Source organism: Solanum verrucosum, unplaced genomic scaffold (assembly GCF_900185275.1).
Source record: "Solanum verrucosum unplaced genomic scaffold, falcon-dt-bn FXZP01000401.1, whole genome shotgun sequence".
NCBI classification, from domain to species: Eukaryota; Viridiplantae; Streptophyta; class Magnoliopsida; order Solanales; family Solanaceae; genus Solanum; species Solanum verrucosum.
This window is the reverse complement of record NW_026020116.1, coordinates 1-12,311: the sequence shown is the minus strand read 5'-3', so window position 1 is coordinate 12,311 and position 12,311 is coordinate 1. Positions and strand designations below refer to the sequence as shown.

General features: G+C 49.2%; 1 pseudogene; it reads right to left on the bottom strand.

Moving 5' to 3' along the window:
• Window positions 1–1,892: 1,892 nt before the first annotated feature.
• On the bottom strand, window positions 1,893–12,039 carry LOC125825687 (uncharacterized; annotated as a pseudogene).
• Between the last annotated feature and the right edge of the window lie 272 nt (window positions 12,040–12,311).

Below are 12,311 nucleotides of genomic sequence, written 5' to 3'. Positions count from 1 at the left end.
AAAAAAAAAGAAAAAAAAACTTAACTTTTGTAAATGCCTTAGGGATGTCCGCTGCCCTAATCCTCAACTGGTGGTAACTGGACCTCAAATCAATCTTAGAGAACACTGAAGCTCCCTGTAGCTGGTCAAATAGGTCATCGATCCTAGGCAAATGATATCGATTCTTCATTGTCACCTTATTCAACTGTCTATAGTCAATGCACATGCGCATAGTACCGTCTTTCTTCTTAACAAAAAGAACGGGATTGCCCCAAGGTAATACACTAGGTTTGATAAATCCCTTACCCAAGAGATCCTGAAGCTGAACACTGAGCTCCTTGAGCTCTGCAGGAGCCATCCGATATGGCGGAATAGAAATAGGCCGAGTACCTGGCTCAAGCTCAATAGGAAAATCAATATCACGCTCTGGGGGTAGGCCAGTAGTTAGTAGGAAACACATCTAAAAGTCACGAACAACAGGAACTGACTCAACCGGAGGAACCTCCCTACTCACATCACGCACATAGGCCAAATATGATAAGCATCCACTAGCCACTAGCCTCCTAGCACGAATAAAAGAGATAACCCAAACTGGTGTGCTACCACGAGATCCCTGCCACACCACCGGAGGGATACCATGAATGGTTAAGGTAATGGTCTTAGAAAAGCAATCTAAAACAGCGCGATAAGGGGATAACCAATCCATGCCCAGAATCACATCGAAATCAACCATGTCAAGCAATATAAGGTTAGGCCGGGTGTCACGCCCCTTGATAGTAACTAAGCAAGTTCGAAATACCTGATCCACTACTAAAGACTCACCCACGGGGGTCGACACACGCAACGGCGCTACCAGAGGCTCAGACATCATACTCAATCGAGAGGCATAGTAAACAGAAACATACGAAAAAGTAGAGCCTGGATCAAATAAAGCCAAGGCGGGTTACTGGCATAAAAGAATAGTACCTGTGATCAGATCGTCTGATGCCTCAGCCTCAGCTTCCGCCCTCGCTGGAGCTGCGTAGAAATGGCTATGTCTGCCTCTGCCCTGACCATCGAACCTACCACCTGACCTGCCTCCTCGGGGACCACCCCGTATACCTTACTGACCACCTCTACGGTCCTGACCCTGGCCACGGCCTCTAGCTGGAGGTGCTGGTAAAGCTGGGGGAGCTGCATGAGGAGCGGGAGCAATCCTACTATGCTGAGGGCAGTCCCTGGCCCATTGATCCATCTCACCACACTCATAGAAACCCTGTCGAGGGCGACTCCCAGAAGAACGACTACTATGGCCTGAAGAACCCGACTGAAACACCTCGCGGCCCTGACTCGAACTAGCCTCACTCCGACCACAATCTGATGCCTGAAGAGAGGCCTGTGTAGGTCTGCTAGACTGACCCTGTCGAAACCGTCGTCTGGCCCTGTCATGATAATCTCTAGACCTAGGGCGGGAGTCACTGTAGCTGCCCTCATGCCTAGCCCTCTTCTCGCTACCCTCTTGGGCCTCGCGATGAAGATGCTCCATAGTACTAGCATGGTCAACTACGTCTAAAAAGGATCGACCCGCAGAAACTAAGGATTGGGTCTAAGCCGAAGCTGCAATCTCAACCCACGAAAAAGCACCTAACTCTCTCCTCCTCTGTAGGTAATATCATCTCGGCATGACGGGAGAGCTCGTGGAACCTAGTCTCGTACTCTGCCACCGACATGGAGCCCTGCTCCAACCTGCAGAACTGATCCCTGAGGCGGTCTCTGACGCTACGAGGGATAAATTTGGCCAAGAAGGCCTCAGAAAACTCATCCCATGATACCGGTGGAGATCCCACTGGCCTGGTCCGAATGAATGTGCGCGCGCCACCACTGCCTGGCTGGCCCATCTAGCTGGTAAGCAATGAAGTCGGCCCCTCTAGACTTCACAAGGCCCAAAGTGTGAAGCCTCTCACGACAAGTAGTAAGAAACTCGTGGCATCCTCACCCACTGCCCCAGAAAACCTCGGTGGTGTCAACCTGAGAAACACACCAAGCATCTTCTGGTCCTCAAGCGGCATAGGTCTGTCCGCTGCCAAGGGCTGTACTCCCTCAGGTGGTATCTGGACATGAGGTGCCCTCACTGTAGGCTGATCCTGCGGTACTAGTGCTGGTGTAGCTGGGGCGGGTGGCTGCTGCATCCCCCCAAGCACACCTAAGAGCTGAGCAATAGCGGCCTGGAGATCTGGAGTCAAAACTAGTCCGGGTGGCGGCTGGGATGGCAACGGCCCCACCGGCTGATCTGGTATACGAAGTGCTGAAGGGTCTGCTACTGGCTCTGGATCCTCCTCTCACTCCTGGACTGATGCTGCGGCCCTCTCTCGACCTCGGGGTCGGCGTCTACCCCAAGCTGGGGCTCTTTCTGCAGGCCTGGGTGCATCACCCCCGGTCGCGCCACCTCGTGAGTGAACCATCATGCGAATGAGTGATACAAGTGAGATTTTAAGGAACCAATAAGACACATGCTGCACGAAAGTGAAACAGAAGAGGAAATCTTTCTAAGGACATTCTGTAGCCTCCCGAAGATAAGTTACGGACGTCTCCGCACCGATCCATAAGACTCTACTAGACGTTAGCTCTATACAAGTGAGACCGGTGGACCTGAGGCACTGATACCAATTTGTTACGACCCGATTTCTCGATTCATGATGGCACCTACTATACCCTACCAGTAGGTAAGCCAACCCGTAACCCAGAACATCAAGCAATGAGCAAAAGAGCAGAAACTAGCGAAAACAATAATCTAAACAAGAATAACAAGACGGAAGCAACCGAAAATAAATATATACAGAAATTCCTCCCAGAACCTAGAAGTCACTAGTACAGAGCTATCTAATAAAGAGTACAAGTCCCAAAAGTGGACCACAACAGAGCGTTTCTCAAAGGCAACAAGACTAGCTAAAACAAAAGAAGGAGACAGAACAAACCCCAAAACGCCAAGTGCTCGCCCTTGTCTCCGAATCACAGCTGCAAAAGAAGGCTGGAACTAATCACCGCTGGTAACTGGTACTGGGACCTGCATCACGAAATAGATGCAGAGCATAGCATGAGTACCAACACAACAGGTTCTCAGTAGGCATCACAGGCCGACTGAGCAAAAAAGGTAAAAACAATAAGAAAGGATAGAATCTAGACACAGAGAGGTCAAAACGGATAAGAAAAGAAAGCACACGAGCATACCAGAAACAAACTAAGTACACTAAACTAAACTTAACTGGACCCCATATGCCCAGAAGGTACACTCCTGCACAAGCTCAAATAAAACCTGAACGAACCCACATAAGCCCAACAGGTACACGAAAAAGCTTAGTCTACTGAAAAAGAAGAAAATCGGGCTCCCAGCCCAAAGTAACTAAGATAATCCATCAGACTCCACCAGCCAGCAGTGCACTCCCAGCCCAGCTAGAAAGAGTGACCCTAGGGGGCACCCAACCAAACAGTCCACTCCCAGCCCAGCTAGAAAGAGGGACTCGTGAGTGAGGTAGATATCGCGAGTCGTCCTACCATGCAGTCAGCTCCTAGCCCAGCTAGAAAGAGCGACCCCGGGACACCAGCTAGCAGCACACTCCCAGTCCAACTAGAAAGAGAGGCCCGGGGGTGATCGTGATGCACCGAGTCTACCCAGCCAGCGATACGTTCCCAGCCCAGCTAGAAAGAACGACCTCGGGGGTGATGGTATCTCCAATAGGATTCAATCCAACAACAACCACCGTGGAACGCCGTCCACTCTAAGATATCACATAAAAGGCTCCAAGCCTATACTATCTCAATCCCACGCCTCGAGTGATGCACCAAACCTTCGAGAATGTGTCGGAATCGCAGAATGAGAGAGAGAAGATACAGAAGTGCAGCAAGAAGCGATAACGCCTAATCTAAGGCTCAAACTATCAGACTCAAGTCTGCTATTCCAGTCTACAAGGAGCTAAGTCATCCGAACGACGTCGGCAGCAAGTCAAGGGTATCCAGCACACACGGGTCATAAGTCTAAGGCAATGCTAGCCTAACCTAGACTAAGGACATCATGCTTACGGTTAAGGATGAACAAGGCATGCAAACATAGCATACAAGCATACAATAACATTTAGCACATAAGCATGCAACTCTACTAAACCGGTTAACATGATACTATACCCGAAATGTGGCCAATCGATCCTAACATAAGGTAACTAATCAAACTAAAGTAGTAAACTGGTACTCACCCCCAATTCACTCCAATCGACAGATTTTTACACAATTAAGCTCAATCTAAAAGAAAGGAAGTCGTAGCCTACCTTAAGGCCAATCGCGCGCTCTCCAAATCACTTTACCGGAGATTTCCCTTTCCGAACAGTCTCGAAACGCTGCCCCGCTATCAAAAATAGAGTCACAAACGTTACTACGGTCATTTAGACACCAAAATAACAACAAACGAAGACTGGTCAATTTTGGAGTCAAAACGGGAATCGTGGGACCCGCACCGAACTGTCCAAATTTGACTCTGTCAAGAGACCCTAAACAACACTCCAAACTTGTTTTGGAACACAATCCGAGGCTCAAAACACAGCAAAAACCAACAAGCAAGAAACCACACTTTAATCAACTAAAAGAAACCGTATAGCAGTAGTCTAAACTCGGAATAAACTAGAATCGAAAGGTGCCCAGCACTCATTGAACACTCTACGACGAAGTCACGATAATTCTCAACATTTGGGACTTCGAATCACCCAAAACCGAGTTAAAATGAGTGAGATATGACCAAAACAAAAGTACCAAAATTAAAGACTCGAAAAAAGTACTGCAGTCAGGTTTTATCGCGAAATTACCTCGAACACGTGGACCCAACAACTTCCGAACACTCTACCGCAAAGCCACCGAAAATACGAAGCTCCCGCACTTCGAATCGCCTAAATCGGACAAAAGATGAGAGAGTTATGAGGGTTTAAGTTTTGGGAAATGTTGCTGGTTTTTCTGCAATAAATAGCAGATTTGCTGCAATTTTTCCAAAACTTAAAAACTCCGACGGGGTGCTCCGAACTCGTTCGGAACCCCGTGCACGCAAACGAGATATGCAACCATACCAAATTCGATATTCCGGACTCAACGGAGAAGTCGAAATTTCGATCAAAGGTCATCTCGATAAAAAGTGGGTCCCACTTCCAAAGGCCATTTTAAGTCAAAACCCACAAAAGGGCTCGGAAAGATATCAAAAACCTCGGGACACAAAAGAAGGGTCAATCTAGACCAAACTCGACATTCTGGAGCTAACCGCATTGAGGGAATAGTCATCCGAGTGCGTTTACTCAGAATGTTGACCAAAGTCAAACTTAGACTTAAACTTAAAGTGAAAACGCCTAATCGCACCGACTCACACTGAAAACCTCGGGAGTCATGTCGACCATGCTACTAGCCTAAAATGACCCTTACGGAGCTGATGGATTCGTCAGAATTGGATTCCGATGTCATCTTCTTGAACTTTTGATCGAAAATGATCGTTCAAGGTTCATAAGCTCCAAAACACAAAAACTCGCACCAAGACCAAACGAACGACCAGGTGACCGAACTGTCAGTCCCAGCAAGTCATAAATGACTTGGGGTCGCTACAGGAACGCTCTAAACGACACACAGAAGGCAAGACACAGAAATGACCTGGAGGGTCATTACAATATCCACTACTAAAAAGGACTTTCGTCCGCGAAAGTAAGGGTCAGGAAGTACCTGAAGGCTCAAACAAGATGGGAAACTGCTCTCGCATCTCCTGCTCGGTCTCTCAGGTAGCCTCATCGACTGGATGATGCCTCCAACGGACCTTAACAACAGGAATGGCTCTCGAGCGCAATCTCCTCACATCTCTGGCTAGAATGACAACTGGCTCCTTTACAAATGTCAAACGATCATCCAACTCGACTGCATCATACTGGAGCACATGGGACTCAGTAGGAACATAACGCCGCAACATTGAGACATGGAAAACCGGGTGGATGGCTGAAAATGCTAGAGGTAGGGCCAACTCATAAGCAACCTCCCCAACTGTCCGTAGTATCTCAAAAGGCCCAATGTACCTAGGGCTAAGCTTGCCCCGCCTCCCAAACCTCATCACGCCCTTCATGGGCGACACACGGAGGAATACCCGATCACCAACAGAAAATCTCAAAGGTCGGCGCCTCCGATCCGCATAACTCTGGTGCCTACTCTGAGCCGGCCTGAGCCTATCCTGAATCACCCTCACCTGATCCAGGGCCTCCTGAAGCAAATCTGTACCACGCGGCCTAGGCTCTGTAGACTCAAACCAACCAACTGGAGAGCGACAACGCCTACCATATAATGCCTCGAATGGGGCCATCTGAATACTAGAGTGGTAGGTGTTGTTGTACGCAAACTCCGCCAAAGGTAAGAACTGGTCCCACTAACCTCCAAAATCCATAACACAGTCCCGCAACATATCCTCAAGGACCTGAATAGTACGCTCCGACTGGCCATCCGTCTGCGGGAGGAAAGCTGTGCTAACGTCAACCCGAGTGCCCAACTCATCCTGAAAGGTCCTCTAAAAACTAGACGTGAACTGAGAACCCCGATCTGATATAATAGAAACTGGCACCCCATGAAGTCGAACCACCTCCCGAATGTAGATATGAGCCAACCTCTCGGCGCTAAATAAAGACTGAACAGGAAGGAAATGTGCTGACTTGGTCAATCGATCAACGATGACCCAAATGCTGTCAACACCTCTAGAAGTCCGAGGCAACCCCACAATGAAGTCCATAGTGATACGCTCCCACTTCCACTCCGGAATGGGTAATCTCTGAAACTCACCACCAGGCCTCAATTGCTCGGCCTTTACCTGCTGGCAGCACAAGCAACGGGAAACAAAGTTAGCAATATCTCTCCTCATGCCACTCCACCAGTAATGCTGCCTCAAATCACGATACATCTTCGCTGTGCCCGGATGGATAGAGTATCTAGACTCATGGGCCTCAGAAAGTATCAACCGTATCAAATCCCCAAATCTCGGAACACAGATGCGGCCGGCGAATCTCAACACTCCATCAGGATCTAAGGTAGCCTGACCACCATCACCCGCTAACACTCGATCTCTAAGGGCCACCAAGGCCTCATCCTCAAACTGACAACCACAGATCCTATCAAGCAAGGAAGACTGAACTCCCATATGGGCTAAGACACGTCTAGGATCTGAGATATCCAACCGAACCATGCTATTGGCTAAGAACTGAATGTCCATAGACAAGGGTCGCTCCTCAACAGATATGAAGGCTAGACTACCCATACTCACCGCCTTTCGGCTCAAGGCGTCCGCTACCACATTCGCCTTGCCCGGATGATAGAGAATAGAGAGGTCAGAGTCCTTCAGGAGCTCAATCCAACGACGCTGGCTCGAATTAAGGTCCCTCTGGCTCATGATGTACTGAAGACTCCTGTGATCGGTATAGATCTCACATCGAACTCCATACAAGTAGTGCCTCCAAATCTTAAGTGCGAAAACTACCGCCGCCAACTCTAAGTCATGGGTGGGGTAATTGCGCTCATGAATCTTAAGCTGCCTCGAGCATAAGTAATAACCCGGCCCTGCTGCATCAATACACAACCCAAACCAACACCGGATGCGTCACAATAAACCGTGAAGCCCTCCCCTTAACTGGAAGAGTCAATATAGGAGCGGTGGTCAATAACTCCTTGAGCCTCAAACAAAGGGAACATCAACACGAGTCAACCGAGTCAGAGGTGCTGCCAAGGTAGAGAAACCCTCCACAAATCGTCTGTAGTAGCCTGCTAGTCCGACGAAGCTCCGAATCTCAGTAACTGAGGTTGGCCTAGCCCAATCACGAATAGCCTCAATCTTCGCCGGATCTACCATAATGCCCTCCTTAGATACAACATGCCCTAAGAACGCTACAGAGTCTAACCAAAACTGGCACTTTGAGAAGTTGGCATAAAGCCGCTGATCTATCAAAGTCTGGAGCACAACTCTCAAATGCTGCTCATGATCACACCTACTCCGCGAGTATATCAAAATATCATCAATGAAGACTATGACAAAGGAATCAATATAAGGCCTGAACACACACGTCATCAAGTCCATAAAGGCAACAGGGGCATTAGTCAACCCAAATGACATCACCAAGAACTCATAATGGCCATAACGGGTCCTAAATGCAGTCTTAGGGATGTCCGCTGCCCTAATCCTCAACTGGTGGTAACTGGACCTCAAATCAATCTTAGAGAACACTGAAGCTCCCTGTAGCTGGTCAAATAGGTCATCGATCCTAGGCAAATGATATCGATTCTTCATTGTCACCTTATTCAACTGTCTATAGTCAATGCACATGCGCATAGTACCGTCTTTCTTCTTAACAAAAAGAACGGGATTGCCCCAAGGTAATACACTAGGTTTGATAAATCCCTTACCCAAGAGATCCTGAAGCTGAACACTGAGCTCCTTGAGCTCTGCAGGAGCCATCCGATATGGCGGAATAGAAATAGGCCGAGTACCTGGCTCAAGCTCAATAGGAAAATCAATATCACGCTCTGGGGGTAGGCCAGGTAGGTTAGTAGGAAACACATCTAAAAGTCACGAACAACAGGAACTGACTCAACCGGAGGAACCTCCCTACTCACATCACGCACATAGGCCAAATATGATAAGCATCCACTAGCCACTAGCCTCCTAGCACGAATAAAAGAGATAACCCAAACTGGTGTGCTACCACGAGATCCCTGCCACACCACCGGAGGGATACCATGAATGGTTAAGGTAATGGTCTTAGAAAAGCAATCTAAAACAGCGCGATAAGGGGATAACCAATCCATGCCCAGAATCACATCGAAATCAACCATGTCAAGCAATATAAGGTTAGGCCGGGTGTCACGCCCCTTGATAGTAACTAAGCAAGTTCGAAATACCTGATCCACTACTAAAGACTCACCCACGGGGGTCGACACACGCAACGGCGCTACCAGAGGCTCAGACATCATACTCAATCGAGAGGCATAGTAAACAGAAACATACGAAAAAGTAGAGCCTGGATCAAATAAAGCCAAGGCGGGTTACTGGCATAAAAGAATAGTACCTGTGATCAGATCGTCTGATGCCTCAGCCTCAGCTTCCGCCCTCGCTGGAGCTGCGTAGAAATGGCTATGTCTGCCTCTGCCCTGACCATCGAACCTACCACCTGACCTGCCTCCTCGGGGACCACCCCGTATACCTTACTGACCACCTCTACGGTCCTGACCCTGGCCACGGCCTCTAGCTGGAGGTGCTGGTAAAGCTGGGGGAGCTGCATGAGGAGCGGGAGCAATCCTACTATGCTGAGGGCAGTCCCTGGCCCATTGATCCATCTCACCACACTCATAGAAACCCTGTCGAGGGCGACTCCCAGAAGAACGACTACTATGGCCTGAAGAACCCGACTGAAACACCTCGCGGCCCTGACTCGAACTAGCCTCACTCCGACCACAATCTGATGCCTGAAGAGAGGCCTGTGTAGGTCTGCTAGACTGACCCTGTCGAAACCGTCGTCTGGCCCTGTCATGATAATCTCTAGACCTAGGGCGGGAGACACTGTAGCTGCCCTCATGCCTAGCCCTCTTCTCGCTACCCTCTTGGGCCTCGCGATGAAGATGCTCCATAGTACTAGCATGGTCAACTACGTCTAAAAAGGATCGACCCGCAGAAACTAAGGATTGGGTCTTAAGCCGAAGCTGCAATCTCAACCCACGAAAAACGCACCTAACTCTCTCCTCCTCTGTAGGTAATATCATCTCGGCATGACGGGAGAGCTCGTGGAACCTAGTCTCGTACTCTGCCACCGACATGGAGCCCTGCTCCAACCTGCAGAACTGATCCCTGAGGCGGTCTCTGACGCTACGAGGGATAAATTTGGCCAAGAAGGCCTCAGAAAACTCATCCCATGATACCGGTGGAGATCCCACTGGCCTGGTCCGAATGAATGTGCGCGCGCCACCACTGCCTGGCTGGCCCATCTAGCTGGTAAGCAATGAAGTCGGCCCCTCTAGACTTCACAAGGCCCAAAGTGTGAAGCCTCTCACGACAAGTAGTAAGAAACTCGTGGCATCCTCACCCACTGCCCCAGAAAACCTCGGTGGTGTCAACCTGAGAAACACACCAAGCATCTTCTGGTCCTCAAGCGGCATAGGTCTGTCCGCTGCCAAGGGCTGTACTCCCTCAGGTGGTATCTGGACATGAGGTGCCCTCACTGTAGGCTGATCCTGCGGTACTAGTGCTGGTGTAGCTGGGGCGGGTGGCTGCTGCATCCCCCCAAGCACACCTAAGAGCTGAGCAATAGCGGCCTGGAGATCTGGAGTCAAAACTAGTCCGGGTGGCGGCTGGGATGGCAACGGCCCCACCGGCTGATCTGGTATACGAAGTGCTGAAGGGTCTGCTACTGGCTCTGGATCCTCCTCTCACTCCTGGACTGATGCTGCGGCCCTCTCTCGACCTCGGGGTCGGCGTCTACCCCAAGCTGGGGCTCTTTCTGCAGGCCTGGGTGCATCACCCCCGGTCGCGCCACCTCGTGAGTGAACCATCATGCGAATGAGTGATACAAGTGAGATTTTAAGGAACCAATAAGACACATGCTGCACGAAAGTGAAACAGAAGAGGAAATCTTTCTAAGGACATTCTGTAGCCTCCCGAAGATAAGTTACGGACGTCTCCGCACCGATCCATAAGACTCTACTAGACGTTAGCTCTATACAAGTGAGACCGGTGGACCTGAGGCACTGATACCAATTTGTTACGACCCGATTTCTCGATTCATGATGGCACCTACTATACCCTACCAGTAGGTAAGCCAACCCGTAACCCAGAACATCAAGCAATGAGCAAAAGAGCAGAAACTAGCGAAAACAATAATCTAAACAAGAATAACAAGACGGAAGCAACCGAAAATAAATATATACAGAAATTCCTCCCAGAACCTAGAAGTCACTAGTACAGAGCTATCTAATAAAGAGTACAAGTCCCAAAAGTGGACCACAACAGAGCGTTTCTCAAAGGCAACAAGACTAGCTAAAACAAAAGAAGGAGACAGAACAAACCCCAAAACGCCAAGTGCTCGCCCTTGTCTCCGAATCACAGCTGCAAAAGAAGGCTGGAACTAATCACCGCTGGTAACTGGTACTGGGACCTGCATCACGAAATAGATGCAGAGCATAGCATGAGTACCAACACAACAGGTTCTCAGTAGGCATCACAGGCCGACTGAGCAAAAAAGGTAAAAACAATAAGAAAGGATAGAATCTAGACACAGAGAGGTCAAAACGGATAAGAAAAGAAAGCACACGAGCATACCAGAAACAAACTAAGTACACTAAACTAAACTTAACTGGAACCCCATATGCCCAGAAGGTACACTCCTGCACAAGCTCAAATAAAACCTGAACGAACCCACATAAGCCCAACAGGTACACGAAAAAGCTTAGTCTACTGAAAAAGAAGAAAATCGGGCTCCCAGCCCAAAGTAACTAAGATAATCCATCAGACTCCACCAGCCAGCAGTGCACTCCCAGCCCAGCTAGAAAGAGTGACCCTAGGGGGCACCCAACCAAACAGTCCACTCCCAGCCCAGCTAGAAAGAGGGACTCGTGAGTGAGGTAGATATCGCGAGTCGTCCTACCATGCAGTCAGCTCCTAGCCCAGCTAGAAAGAGCGACCCCGGGACACCAGCTAGCAGCACACTCCCAGTCCAACTAGAAAGAGAGGCCCGGGGGTGATCGTTGATGCACCGAGTCTACCCAGCCAGCGATACGTTCCCAGCCCAGCTAGAAAGAACGACCTCGGGGGTGATGGTATCTCCAATAGGATTCAATCCAACAACAACCACCGTGGAACGCCGTCCACTCTAAGATATCACATAAAAGGCTCCAAGCCTATACTATCTCAATCCCACGCCTCGAGTGATGCACCAAACCTTCGAGAATGTGTCGGAATCGCAGAATGAGAGAGAGAAGATACAGAAGTGCAGCAAGAAGGATAACGCCTAATCTAAGGCTCAAACTATCAGACTCAAGTCTGCTATTCCAGTCTACAAGGAGCTAAGTCATCCGAACGACGTCGGCAGCAAGTCAAGGGTATCCAGCACACACGGGTCATAAGTCTAAGGCAATGCTAGCCTAACCTAGACTAAGGACATCATGCTTACGGTTAAGGATGAACAAGGCATGCAATACATAGCATACAAGCGTACAATAGCATTTAGCACATAAGCATGCAACTCTACTAAACCGGTTAACATGATACTATACCCCAAAATGTGGCCAATCGATCCTAACATAAGGTAACTAATCAAACT